The following is a 15,207-nucleotide window of genomic DNA, read 5'->3' as shown; positions in this document are numbered from 1 at the left end:
ATGGCTACAAAGGAGAATGCTAGAGTCCACCATAGTGGAAAGCAGAGGAATGGTGAGTGGAGAACCTAAAAAACGACCTTTCTTTCCAGGTTGCTCTAGGTCCATCTGGAATTGGGGTTTGAGACACCTACATACCTTTCTTTCCTTATACAGTTCTCATGACCTGAAGGAGGCAGGAATATTGAAGAAAGAAGCATCTGTGTTTTTCTTTTTGATTTTTTTTCCATGTACATTAAAATCAATGGCTACCAAACACTGACAATGTGAATCTTATAAATGTGGTCAGCTGATCTGAAGCTAGGAAATTTCCCAGATGTGGGTCAGGGGCAAGCCATAGAGATCTTTCTACAGTGTTCTAAAATTAGTAGTGGTATTTCATTACCCACTCTGTTTCTTGATATAAGGTAAGGTTCTCAAGGTCAGGGACAATTGCAATTTGGCCTTTTCATGACAAGGCATTATCATACACCAGGTACTGAGCTAAACCCAGGGGATATAAAGAAAGGCAAAAACACAAAACAGTCCCTCCCCTCAGGACACATATATTAATGAGGGAAAATTAGGAATAGGTTCTAGAACAGGGGTGGGGAACCTGAGCCCTCGAGGTCACACGTGGCCCTCTAGGACTTCGAGTGTGGCACCCTGACTGATTCCAAACTTCACAGAACAAATCTCCTTAATAAAAGTTCTATAAACTCGGACTCTGCCAAAAAGTGACACTCAGGGAGCTAGAAGACCACATGTGGCCTCAAGGCCAAAGGTTCCACACCCCTATTCTAGACCTATAATTTCTTTGGTAGAGGGAACTCTAGGTAAAGAAACTTTTTAATAAGGTATAAATGCAATCTTCTCTGCACCTTAAGAGTCTTAGAGAGTTATCTCAAGCAGAAGTTGTCAAACATGCTTCTCCCAGGCAATGGGACTGCAACCTTCCCTACACCAGATGAAAAAATAATTGGGAAATATGTAACAAAAGAAAAATATAATAAAAAACAATGCTAACTTGTGGTTTTCTAATTCAATATGCAGCCCTTTAAGGATCCTTATTATTGTTTAGTGCTGCTTCTTCTCACTCCCTTTTCTATTTGAGTTTGTCCCAACTGGCCTAGAAAACTTTGAGGTTAAAAAATCCTGCCCAGGGTCACACAGTCATTATACACTAGAGGACTTTTTAGCTCTAAGGAGGGCTCTCTATCCACTATGCCATACTGGGGAAGACAGCCTATAACTAAATAGGCACATAGAAGATCCATACCAAATAGAAGAAAGTAAACCTTAGATGGAAATGAGGTGGGGTGGAGGGAGAGGACCAGGAAGGTCTCTTATAGATGGTCTTTGAGCTGAATCATGAAAGAAGCCAGGGATGTCAAGAGGTGGAAGTGAGGAAAGAGATCATTCTAGGCCTGGGCAACAGCTAGCACAAAGGTATAGAAATAGGAGATGGTGTCCTCAGGGGGAGGAACAGCAAGTAGACCAGTATAGCTTGTCTGTAGACTGAGTAGAAGGGAGTTACATGTGAGAAGGCCAGGAAGGTAGATTACATATAGACTTTATTAAGCAGTAATTTAGTTTCAATATTAGAACAAAATGAGAAACTCATAGGTCGTTCAACAGGTAACAAAAGGAGATCTATTTAGCTATAGCAGGAGGATAATTTAGCAAGGACAGATACTGAAAAAACCCTTGGAGTTGACTCACCTGAGGCAAGTTCCCACAAGCCAAGCATCTGAAAGTACATTAATGTACTCAGGAGATGAGGAAGTCTGAGCCCTTAGTCCCCTGAGCCAAACAAGTCTAGGAAGGAAGTCTCAATACCTTTTAAGGAAAAATTAGCCTAACTGACACAGGGGGTGGGGTGGGGGGATTTAGGGTATTGTTCTTATACACATGGAATGAAACTGGAGAAAATCATGAAACTGTCCTGAATGAGTCTACTACATAATCACAGCAATGGAAAGGAAATCCTTTCACACTTCCCTAATTGACTCACTATCCCACTCACCATAGTGGCCCTTCCAAATCTTTTCACCTCTCTTCAAACTTCCCATGGCTTCCCTGCCCCCCACCACCTCAGCTGAGAGCCTTATATCATATACTTCGATGGAAAATTTGAGGTCATTTACTATGAGCTCTCTCTTTTCCCCTTTTCTTCACCTCACATCATTAAGATGTCTTCTGCCACTCTGTCCTCCTTCAGCCCTCTTTCACATTGAGGCGGCCCTTCTTCTTGCCACTACTAACCCCTCTATATGTACAAGTGATCCGATTTTATCCCATCTTTTCCCAGTCATTTCCCCTTTGTCATTCTGTCTCACTTAGCTTCAATCTCTCCTTGTCTACTGGCTGCTCCTCATACTGCTTATAACCACACCATGTCTCCCCACCTTCAAAAAAAAAAAAAACCTCACTTGATGCATCCATCCCTGCTACCTATCATCCTATATTTCTCCTCCCTTTTCTGGCTAAACTCCTAGCAAAAGTCATCACAATCAATACTTCACATTCCTTTCCTTTCACTCTCTTCTTAACTTTGCAAGTCTGACATCTGACCTCAACACTCAACTGAAACTTTCCTCCCCAAAGTTACCAGTGACTTCTTAATCACCAAATCTAATGGTCTTTTCTCAATGCTCATCCTTTTTGACCTCTTTGCCTTTGACACTGTCAATCATCATCTTTTCAAGACCTCTTTTCTCTAGGTTTTCATGACGATACTTTCCACTGGTTCTCCTCCTGTCTGACCATTTCTTCTCAATCTCTTTTGCTGGATCTTCATACAGATCATGCCTGTTAGCCCTGGGTGTCCTCCAAGGCTGATCTAGGCCTCCTTCTCTTCTTCTTCTATACTATTTCACTTGGTGATCTCATCACCTCCCATGGTTTCAACTATCATCTCTATACAGATGCTTCTCTGATTTATGTGTAGCCCTAACCTCTTTCCAGACCTGCAGTTTCTCATCTGGACATTTCAAACTCATCTGGAATCTCAAAGTTGAACCCATGACTCTTCCCGATAAACCTTCTCTTCCTAACTTCCCTATCACTGTGGAGCCTCCCAGTCAACCACACTCACAATCTAGTTGTCATTGAATCCTTACTCTCACTCTCCAGTCCAGTCAGTTGTCAAGCCCTGTTGTTCCTACCTTCATGTCTCTCACGTATGCCCCTTTTTCAAGTCCTCATTTCCTTATACTTGAACTATTGTAGCAGCTTGCTAGTTGATCTCCCTGCCTCAAATCAGTCTCTCCCTACTCCAGTCTGTCCTCCACTCAGCTGTCAAATTGATCTTTTTAAAGTACAGGTCTGGCCATGTTCTATCCCCCCAGCCCAACCACTAAATCAACTCCAGTGATTCCCTATTACCTCTAGAATCAGATTTAAAATCACCTCTTTGGCTTTTAAAGCCTTCCAGAACCTGAGTCCTTTCTACCTTTCCAGTCATCTTACTCCTTTTAGCCCATCCCAACCCCAGCTACTATGTAGTCTGCAATTCATTGACACTGGCCTTCTTGCAGTCCCCTGAACTACTCCATCTCCAGGTTCAGGGCATATTCATTCTTTACCTGGAACTCTTTCCTTCCTCATCTCTATTTCCTAAATTCCCTGGCTTCTTTCATATATCAGCTAAAATCCCACCCTCTGTAAGAAGACCCGCCATAATCCTAATGCATTTTCTCTATTGATTTTCTCTAATTTAGCTTGTGCATATCTTGTTTTATGTAATTATTCGTATGTCATCTTCCCCCAATTTGACAATATGGTCCTTGAGGTCTTTTACCATTCTTTGTCTCTCCAGTGCTTAGCACAGTGCTTGGCACATAGGAGGTGCTTGTTGACTTGACTTAACCTCCAAAAAATTGTATGAAGGATGGATTGGAGTAGGGAGAGACTTGAGATAGGGAGACCAATCAGAAAGCTGTTGCAATAGTCCAGCCAAGAGACCGAATGGGCCTGAACTAAGATAGTGATTTCTGTGAACTAAGAAAAGAGTTTAGATAGGACAGAGGTAGAAATGATAAGATTTGGCAATTGATTGGATATGTGGAGAATAAAATGCTTCTTTATTAGTTAATTTTACACTCTTATTAAATATAGGGTCAGTGTCCATGGAGGCATGAAAAACTGCATGGAACTGAGAATGGTGGAATAGTTTTAAGAGTTTTCAACCTGAGCACCCTCTGGTGAGGAGAGGGAACAATGTGTAGCCTTTGGAAAGGTTCGTATGTGGTCACCAGAAAAAGAGCCCAATACACATGCACTAGTTAGACTGGGGAAGCAGCATGGCTACTAGGTAGAGTGCTAGAGCCAAAGTTAGGAAAACATGGATTCAAATCCCAACTCTGACATAAACTATGTAGCCACGAGCAAGCCATTTAACCTCCTGTTTCCTCATTTGTAAAATGAAAGGTTTGGACTAGATGGTCTCTGAGGTCCCTTGAGCTCTAAATCTATGACCCTATGACTATGATGAAACAACTTGGCTGGTGGTTTGAGAATAGCTTCACCTGGTGGCCAAATTATATATTACATGATCCATTGGTTACTAGTAAAGTAACACACTCTTCCTAAGGGCTTAAGGGAGGCATCACATAGGCCAATGTTGCCTGTAACTTCTACTGCACCGCCAAAAGTGTTATGTGAACTATCCATCAAACTCACCCACAATGCGTAATACTTTCACATTTGGTACTGCCACATTGGCTGGAAGTCTTCTGTTATTTCTGAAACACCTGTAGTCTGCATATGTTGATCCATTCTTGGGAATGGCATGACACCCTGAAACATAATGTGAAGGCTTTATGCTTTCTCTATAACATAAGACAATATATAAGAATTAACACTTAGATGCCTTAGCAACGAGAACTTTTAGTGATCAAAAATGAAAAAGCAATCTTAAAAATCATCATTTACTGTGCTCCCTGCATCCTTTACCATAGGTCATTCATTTCTTACCTTGCCTGCTCCCCCGTCCCAGATCTCCTTCTGCTAGTATGTATGGTCATGTTTATTTAACATAATTTTGGGAAATTTCTTGAGAGGCCATGTATTAATATTTTACGTCTCTGCCTATAGTTGATTGAGATTATAAATAGTAATAAAATTAACTTTAAATGTTTATTGAAAACTTAACACAGTGCCTTGAATGTGCATGTATGGGCGGGAGGGGGAATAACTAAGGGGGGGCTGAACTAAGATCTTCTATAGCTTCCATAAATTGCATTAATTGTTCTGATTTGGTAAATTGAAGGTGATGATTTCTGTCCAGATGTTTTTAAATACAAATGATAATAGTCATTTAAACATCCAGTGATTTGGACATGGTTAAACAAATTGTGATATAGGAATGTAATGGAACATTACCGTGTTCTAAAATATAATGAACATAGAGAAGCATGAAAAGAATTGCATGAATTCATGATGCAGAATAAAGTAAGCAGGATCAAGAAAACAATATGTATAATGCTTAGGACAAGGTAAATGGAAATATCCACCAAAAAAAAATCAAAAGTGAGTGTTGCAAAATTACAAAGAACAGGCATGACCATAAAGAAAAAATATGAGAAGATACCTCACCCACCTTCTTTGCAGAGGTAGGAAGCCTAGGGTTGTGGAATCTTGTATTTATTTTCATCCTTTTTTTTTTAATGTATGGGTCGGCTTTGTTGAATTTTTTTCTCTTCTCCCTCCTTTTCCTTTCTTCTTTTAATAAGTTTTTTTTTCCTTTTTTTGTCATATGGGATTACTTTCTTGGAGGGGGCCTCTGTGCACCCTGCGACCTCCCAGAAATGGCCTCCTCCTCCTCTTCCTCCCCCTCCCCCTCTTCCTCCTGTCAGTCAGAGCCAGTAACCCAGCCCTGCCAGGTGGATGACCTGCACTCCTCCACGCCGCTGCATGGGTATCAGGAACGGAAGGGCTCGATGATGTCGTGAAGAGACTCTCGCCTCTGGAAATGGCCGGCCAGAAAGAGAGAATGGAGGTAAAGACAGAGCAGTTGCTGAACCGGCTCGCTGTAACCCAGAAGACGGCGCCTCCACGGAAGCTGAAGTTATACAATGGACCGTCAGGCTCCGAGACTGCAAAGGGCACACGTGGAAGCGTCGCAAGGACGAGGCTCCCCCAGCGGTTACTGCTTATGACCAATGACCGGAGAAAGAAGCCACCCAAAAACCTTCGGCGGACCAACTTCGAGGTGTTTGAGGAGGCATGTCAAGAGCTGGCCATCAAGGACACGTGTCCCCGTCTGTATTACCGGCCGCAGACGGCGGTGGGTGCCTAAAAAGGCGTTTTGTATTAAGGTTTCCCAGGAGGCACAGAAGCTGAAGAAGCAAACACGTGAAGGAATGTGAAGGAAGGAAGAGGCTGGAGAGCCCAGGCCCCACCAATCCTGTGGCACTTTATCTCATGCCAAAAAAAATTAAGTTCACCGCCCCCCCCAAAAAAATTAATAATTATCTAAATTAGTATTGAACTATTTGCTTCAGAATGTCTTTGGTTAGCATTATGTGTTACAGAGGAAAAAGACCCTGTATCATTTGAGAGGCTTTTGTTTGTGTTTTTGACCTGTGATTTCATCCATTTAGGCAACTTCTTGTGCAAACTCCTTCTGATGATGCAGACTGCTCAGTAGATATACCCTTAGAAAATTGAATCTGGCACTGAAAAGGTAAAGGACTAGCTCTGGAATCACATGTCCTGCTATAGGGCAGATCAGGAAAGGTGCCCGGATGGGCCCTGGTTTCCTGGTGGAGGACTGGATGAGATGTGAAGCATGTCCCTGGGCCTAGGAGAAAGAATGTGGTAGATGAATCTGTGATTATTCACTTACAGTAGCCTATCCCCAGGGAAGAATTCCAAAGTGGAATTAATTTCCCCAAATCAATATAGCCAAGATAATTATAAAAGGTACTAATGCTCCTTCTGAATCATCATTTATATCTCAATCAGGGCTCAGCAGAGCATCTGTCACAGACTAAGCACTTAAATAAATAGTTATTATTTGAATAATAGTTTTACATATTAGTAGGAATCAATCGACCAACAAGCATTTATTAAGCCTAGAACTGTGCTAAGCCTTGGGGATAAAAAGATAAATTTAAAACAATACCTGCTATCAAGAAGTTTACTTTCAACTAGGAGAGTTAACATCTAAATAAGTATATACAGAATGAACAGAAAGTAGTTTTGAAAGGGATGGTACTAGCACACTTAACATTTAAGCTAAGTCTTGAAAGAAAGTAGGTATTCTAAGAGGCAGAATTGAGAAGGAAGTGCATTCCAAGAAAGAGACACAGCCAGTGGAAAAGCACAAAGATGGAAAATGGAGGATTGTGAATGTGGGACAGCAGGTAGGCTCATAAGGCAGGACCACAGAGTGCGTGGAGGGGACTAACATTATCCTTTGTTTGTTATTGTTGTTCATCCTTTGTTTTTGAAGAGGACCAATGACGTCATGGGATGATGCCTGGACTTAGACATGAATTAGATTTAAGTGAGGCAGAGTTGCACAAAGTCATTGCATTCTCCCTTGCGGAGTCATTGAAGTCCAGTGGCAAGACAAAAATCAGGATGACTGACAATGGCCCAGGATAAAGTGTATGACCTTGGCATCATATAAAAGAGTAGTAAGATGTCAGGTTATGAACATCTTCATAAGCAACATAGAGAACTTTATATTTGATCCCAAAAGTAATAAGTACCTAGAGTGACATGGTCAAATCTTTGCTTTAGAAAAAATCTCTTTAGCAGCTGTGTGGACAATGGCTTGGAGTGGAGAGAGACTTGAGGCAAGGAGACCAATCAGCAGGCCATTACAATAGTTCAGGGAGAAGGTGGTAAAGGCCTGAATTAGAGTATTTGTTGTGTGAGTAGAAAGGATTGTATGTAAGAGATGTTGTGGAAACCAAAACAACATGATCTGCCGATTGGTTAGATATATGGAGTAGGTAAGAGTGGGGAGTAAAGGATGAGACTAAAGTAGCCAGCTTAGGTAATCGGAAGGATGGTGATGTCCTGGATGGTCGCAGGGAAATTTGGGAGAGGAATGGGGTTAGGGGAAAATACAACAATTTCCATTTTACACCTAATGAGTTTGAGATGCCTATAGAACAACTATTTCAAAATTTCCAACAAGCAGTTCTTAATATGAGACTGGAGCTCCGGAGGACTACAGCTACATATACAGAATTGGGAGTCATCTGAATAGGGATAATAATCAATACCATGGAAGTAAATGAGATCACCAAGTGAGAGAATGCAGAGGGAAAAGAGAATAGAGATCATGACAGAGTCTTTGAGTACCTCCAGTTAGTGTGATGTAGATCAGGTCTGTCCAACCTTAGGTTTTTATTGAAACAAGAGACAATATATTTTGATTTGTCATTTTAGTGAGAGCTCTGGGGTAGCTCAGCTTCGTTTACTAAGGCTTTTATGTAAATTTCTATGCTTGTAGGCTGGCCACATAAATCACACTGCGGGCCACATTTTGGACAGCCCTGATGTAGATGATGAACCAGTGGAGACTGAGAAAGAGTAGTCAGACAGGTAGGAAGAGAACCAGTAGAGAGAAGTATCGAGAAAACCTAGAAAAGAGAGAGTATCCTGTGGAGAGGGTAGTGGTCAGATAGGTCAAGAAGGGTGAGTAAAGATTATTAGATGTGACAATTAGGAGATCATTGTTAACTTTGCGGAGAGCAGTTTCAGCTATAGTGATGATACTGGAAACCAGACAAGCATAGGATTTAGGGGAAAGAGAGACAGAGACAGGAGAGAAGAGGAGGTTGAGAAAGGGAAGGGAGATACAATTCTATACTTATAAGGGATGGTGGGATCTAGAAAAGTTTTTTTTTTTTATTTAAGGATGAGAGAGACTTGGGAATGTTTATAGGCAGCAGATCAGGACCCAGTAGCTAGGGAAAGATTGAAGATTAGAAGTGGAGCAGGAGATGATGATAGAGGGGAAATCTCTTGAAAAAGATGATGAGAGAGGCTGGAATCAAGGGCAAATAGGAGGAGATGAAAGGATATTATAGAATTGAACTAGTTTGCTAAGGGATAGAATCTGGGAAAAGAGATAATGGCTTGGCAAAATCTTGAGAGGTGGTGGGATTGGAGGGCATATCGAGGTCAAATAATAAGCTGAGTAAGAATAAGCTATGGGGAAGAGATAAAATGATAGGAGATTTTGTATAGGTTTTCATAGTTTAAAGACTTTTTCCCCATTGCAGCAATGTGAGTTAAAGAGTAGGGGGCTGTTTAAGAAACAGTGAAAAAAAAAGGCCATTTTAATTTAACCTATACCTCATATCCAAGGCTATCTCTATTTCTAGTAATGTGGCCATGGGCAAATCACTTCATGTCTACTTGTCCGTTTTCTCATTTGTAAAATAAGCTTAACAGTCTTTGTTCTACATACTTTGCCGGGTTCAGGTGAGAAAGCAAACTATCAGGGTTCTGGGGAGGAAGTAAAGTACTATATAAATGTAAGATTTTGTTGTTGTTACACCACATTGCCTCTCAATTGAATTAAATTGAATTGAACCATTAAGTATAACAAAATGTCCTCTTGACTGTTTCAGTATTTACTAGGCCTAGAGAAGTCATGTAAAGAACTTTGTATTGTAAAGATTGTACATAGTGTTTAATCTGGTGTAGAAGGAGGGGGACCAAATTAAGTAATTTCTTAAGAAGAGCATGATCCCTAATTTCTTAGAATTGTTGTTTGAAAAACAATGTATTCTCTGATTCCGTCTGTCCTAGTCCCAGATCCTGTATTTATACCTTTTTACCCCACCCCACTCCTACCCCCTCACCACCCCACTGCCCTCCCCTCCCATCTTTGATAAGACTGAAGTTCATTCTGGGTAATGATTAATCCTCTAAATTCTATTTCCGTGTTGGGTAAAGAAATGTGAATAAAACCTTGACAAATGTCTCAGGAAAATCAGAGACAAGAATTTTCTTCTTAATTTCAGGATGTGATGAGGTCAGCTACTTCTTATTAAGGCAGTATCAGGAACTGATAATCAAATTCTGTATCCAGTGTGTCCAGGTTTCATAATTTTCTTTCCCCTTAAATTGCATTTTATTGATGATTTTAATAGCTCCTTTAGAGAAGAAACAAAGAAAGGGTTAAACAAAAACCTGACATGATTATAAACTCCTTAAAAGTTAGTATTAAAATTTAATTTTCTTTGATTCTCCCACAGTGACTAGCACCGTATATTTTACATAAAAGAACCTTAATAAAGTCAGGCTGGTCAAGTTTGGGTTTCTGATAAACTTCTCATGAGGGACAGATTTCAAATTAGTAGATGGGACAAGCTTTTTAGGTAGTGCGGTATAAGGTAAACACTGCACATTAGAAGCAGTGGAGCTGGAAGACTGTAATGAGTAATTTAATTTCTCTGAACCTGACAGAACTGGAAACTCAAAGGTATCTACTTTAATCTGTCCCTGCATAAGATTCCCTTCAGCACCATTCCAGCATATGGTTGTCCAATTTTTGCTTGAATACCTCTGGCAGAATGAGCCAGCTACCTACCCTCTGGAAATCTGGGGCAAACAAAATAAATCTGTTACCATAGGGTTAATATATAGTCAATCAATCAATAATCTTTTATTAAGTACCTATTTGTGCCATATACTGTCAGGTGTTGGAAATGCAAAGATAGAAGTGAGGCATTTGCTGCCTTCACAGCAAAGAAAATTACATTCTAGTGGGAAGATATCAAGGTGCCAGGGAATATGTGCTCACTCCAGTTAGAGGAACTTGGTTCAAATCTTGCCTCTGAACAAGTCCCTTCTTCCCTTGGACTCAGTTTCCCCATCTATTAAAACAGAGGATTAGACTAGATGACCTCTGTACATATAAAAGGTGATTTGGGAGGGGATAGCATCTAGGGGATCAGGAAAAGCCTCATGTAGAAGATGGGACTTGGGCTGAATCTTGAAGGAGTCTCTGTAAGTAGTATCTGTAGTATCTGAAGAAGTATCTGTAAGGCAAGTGTAACAATATCGATAGTGACCATAAATATGCTTGTATAGTTCTGTATTGCAGAATATAAGAGACTCTCCATATAGGAGGCAGAAGAAGTAAAACATTTATTCTGACACAAGAGGATCAAATCCCAAAACCAATAACTCCAATTCGACATAGCAGTAATTGTATCCCAAAACCAGTAAGTCCACTTCATTATAACCGCAAAGAAATTAAAACACAATATTTCATCAGGGAGCCAAGCTATCCCGTAACCTTCCCCTCTGCTGGTACCTTCCCATAAACACTCACTCACAAATCCTAGTTGTCTGCTTGCCCAAGTCCTGACAGCTTGCAGTTCTGAGAGCCTAATGGCTACCCTCAGAGTATATGTACCCTTTACCAAGGATTCTGAGAGGGAAATGAGGAAGGTAAATAGGTAGCGCATAATCCGTCAATAAGTATTTATTAGTGTGCCAGGAACTGTGCTAGGCTTTGAGGATAGAAGAACATAGAATGAAACAATCCCTATTCGCATTGAGTTTATGTTCTAATGTCAGAGACAAGAAGTTAATAACTACATATATAAACGGTAAGCCTTTCAGCTCCTTTCCAGAGACTTTCTTAAAATAGCCTAAGATTACATTAGCTTTGGGGAGTTTACTACAAATTTATGTTCCATAAACTCAATGGGCCCTCACTGCAACAAGGCAAATCCTTCTATTCCTCCCTCATTGACTCACTATCCCTCCCCAAAACTCTCATAGCTCTCCCTCCCTCCTACCCTCTCAGCTGAGAACCTTACCTCATATTGCACTAAAACAGTTGAGGTTATTTGCTAAGAGCTTCCTCTTCTCCTCTCTTACCTCATATCACTTAGATTCCTTTGGCTAATATATTCACCTGTATCTTATGAAGAAATGGTCCCTCTCCTTGCCCAAGACTAACCCTTCTACATGCACAACTGATTCATTCCATTCTGACTTCTACAGGTTACTCCTTCAAACCTCCCCACTCTCTCACTAATCTTCAATCTGTCCCTGTCTACTAGCTGCTTCCCTAGTGTTTGCAAACACCCCTATGTCTTCCCCATCCTCAGAAAGCCTTCACTTGATCTATCCATCTCCACAAGTTATCATCCTATATTTCTCCCTTTTGTGGCCAAACTCCTTGAGAAGACCGTCTATGACAGGTGCCTCTATTTCCTCTCTTCTCATTCTCTTTCAGACTTTTCAGTCTGACTTCCAACTTCATCCTTCAACTAAAATTACTTTCTCCCAAGTTATCATTGATCTCTTAATTGCCAATATAATGGCCTTTTCTCAATTCTTAATCTTCTTGACCTCTCTGTAGGTTTTAACACTGTTGGTCATCACCCTGTTTTCTGACTGGTAAGATTACTCCTCCTTTGCTGGATCTTCATCCAGGTCACACCCACTAATCATTTGTCAGCACTGTGCTAAGCTAATAAGCCCTGGGAATACAAAAAGAAGGAAAAAACAATCCCTGACTTCTGAGAGCTCATGGTCTAATGGTAGAGATAATAAGCAAGCAAATATGTACAAACAATCTACATACAGGCTAAAAAGGAAATAATTAAAAGAGGGAAGACTAAATTTAAGAGGAGTTGGGAAAGGCTCCCTGTCCTTCAAGGCTCTGCCCTGGGCCCTCTTATCTTCTTCCCCTAGATTATTTTGCATGTTGAGCTCATCAGCTCCCATAGTCAATGATCATTTCTGGGTAGTTGGTTTTATATCTCATTGTACAGCCCTAACCCCTCTCTTGACCTCTAGTCTCTGTCTCCAACTGCCTATTGGATATCTCACCCTGAATGGCCCATAGACATCTTAAATGCAACATTACCAAATCTGAACTTATTATCTTCCCCGACCCCCCAAACCTTCCCTCTTCCAAACATTCCTATTACTGTCAAGGGTACTACCATCCTCTCATGTATTCAGATTCTCAGCCTATCTTCAATCTCACCCCCTCAATATCTAATCTTTGACAAATCCTGCCAGTTCTACTAATGTGTGTGTGTGTGTGTATCTCTACCACCTTTTCTCTTCTGACACTGTCACCACCCTAGTGTAAGCTCTCATCACCTTATACCCAGATTGTTGACTGCTGCCTCAACTCTCTCCCCACTCCACTCTATCCTCCACTCAGGAGTCAAACTGATTTTCCTAAAGCATAGATCTGACCATGTCACCCACTTATTCAATAAACTCCAATGCCTACTACCACCAGGTTCAAAAATAAAATCCTCTATTTGGCTTTTAAAATCAAATAACTCGATCCCTTCATAACCTGGTCTCTTCCTACCTTCCCAGTCTTCTTACACCTTACACCATCTCTCTAACAGTGACATTGGCCTCTTTGCTGTTCCTCATATAAGACACAACATCTCCAGACTGGGCATTTTCACTGGCTGCTCCCCATGCCTGGAATTCTCTTCCTCCTCACCTCTTCCACCTGGCTTCCTCAAGTCTCAACTAAAGTCCCACCTTTTGCAAGAAGCTTTTCTCAATTCTCTCTAATGCCAGTATTTTCATTCTCAGATGATCCCTAATTCATCTTGTATAGTATTTGTATAAAGTTGTTGGCATGTTGTCTCTCTTATTGGATTGTGAGGTCCTTGAAAGCAGAGCCAGTTTTTGCCTTTCTTTATGTCTCCAGCACATTGCACCAGCTGCCTGTGGCAATACTTTGCTGACTGAATGGCTGCCATATCATATGGTTGGTTTATACTGGGCGTGTATTCTACTAAAATCTCCAGATTTTTTTTCTTTTTCTCTTTCCTTTTTTTTGAATGAATTTCTATTTAGGCACATCTCCTCCATCTTGTATTTGTTAAGTAGGAAATCACTTTCCTTATCCACAAAATAGGCTCAATAACACTTAACAGTGCCTATAAAGTAAAGCAGTAAAGCAACACATAGTGTGGTATTTGCCCTGTATTTGGAAAGACTGTTTTTCAAGTGCAGGGAAGAATCTGTTGGTCTATAATCCTTAAAGAAATTGGGTTAATAAGTAGGAGATTATTTCACGAACAAAATTCTGATGTTACAGAAAATTACGTCAATAAGGAATAAAAGAAGGAAAAGTCTAAAACGGGTTTAGCTAGGTGGCCCAGTGGGTAGTGCACTGGAACCAGAGTCAAGAAGACCTAAGTTCAAATCTGGTCTCAGATATTTACTGTGTGACCCTGGACAAGTCACTTAATCCTGTTTGCCTCAGTTTCCTCATCTGTAAAATAAGGTGGAGAAGGAAATGGCAAACCGCTCCAGTACCTTTGCCAAGAAAACCCCAAATGGGGTCATGAAGAGTCAGACACAACTGAAAAAGAAAAACTTTTTTTTGCGTGTCACGGATCCCTCTGGTTATCTGATGAAGACTTTGGACTCTTTCCCAGGTTAAGAACCTCTAACCTAAAAAGATTGATATGGATGGACAGAAAACTCAATGAATGACTGAAGGGATGAATTAATGAATTAAAATTTTAGTGATGCCCTTTAAACATTTTTGTCATTTCCAAATGAATTCTCCCCCCCCCCCCAAAAAAACATTCTTTGTAACAAAGAACAAATAAAAGATAAGAGAACATTTTAAGTGCCTATTATATGTCAGGCACTGTTGTAGACACTGGGCATGAATACAAAAGTGAGAGAGTCCCTGCTTTCAATGATTAAAGGGAGAAAACACTTAAGGAACTGAGTCAGGGAAAGGCAATTTGGTCTGAGGCATCACGGGGATTGTGAATGGAGCCATAGGGCAGTCATGGAGGACTGTGAATATGGATTCACATGGATTTACATGCAGTCAGAAACCACTAATATGTTAGTTTTGCTGTAGCGCTTTTTTTCTTTATCTTTTAAAATTGTTGTAACAAGAAATAACTCTCTGGGTAGGGGATAGGGAACGGATATATTTGGAAATTAGGGTAATATGAAACCAAAGGCATAAAATTACATTTTTAAAATTGCAATATAATTTTAAAATAACAGTAGTAATAATAATAAATAATAGTCATAATCATAATAAAAGGCCTAGGGGTTTTGGTAGGCAGCAAGCTTAATATGTTAGTACTGCGCTAAGCTATCCAAAGAAGCTAATTATGTCTTAGGCTCCATTAACTAAAGCATAACATCTACAAGGGAAAGGGAGGTGATAATCCTGTTGTACTGGTTAGACCACATTTAGAGTATTGCATTTTGGTTTGGATGCCACAT

At 40.5% G+C, this 15,207-nt stretch overlaps 1 pseudogene; it reads left to right on the top strand.

Annotated features, from left to right (window-relative positions):
* LOC118857626 lies at positions 1–6,347 on the top strand (annotated as a pseudogene).
* The last annotated feature ends 8,860 nt before the right edge of the window (positions 6,348–15,207 follow it).

This window comes from Trichosurus vulpecula, chromosome 7 (assembly GCF_011100635.1).
Source record: "Trichosurus vulpecula isolate mTriVul1 chromosome 7, mTriVul1.pri, whole genome shotgun sequence".
In the NCBI taxonomy this organism is placed as follows: domain Eukaryota; kingdom Metazoa; phylum Chordata; class Mammalia; order Diprotodontia; family Phalangeridae; genus Trichosurus; species Trichosurus vulpecula.
Note: the sequence above shows the minus strand (reverse complement) of the source record. Positions and strands in the feature narration are given on the sequence as shown.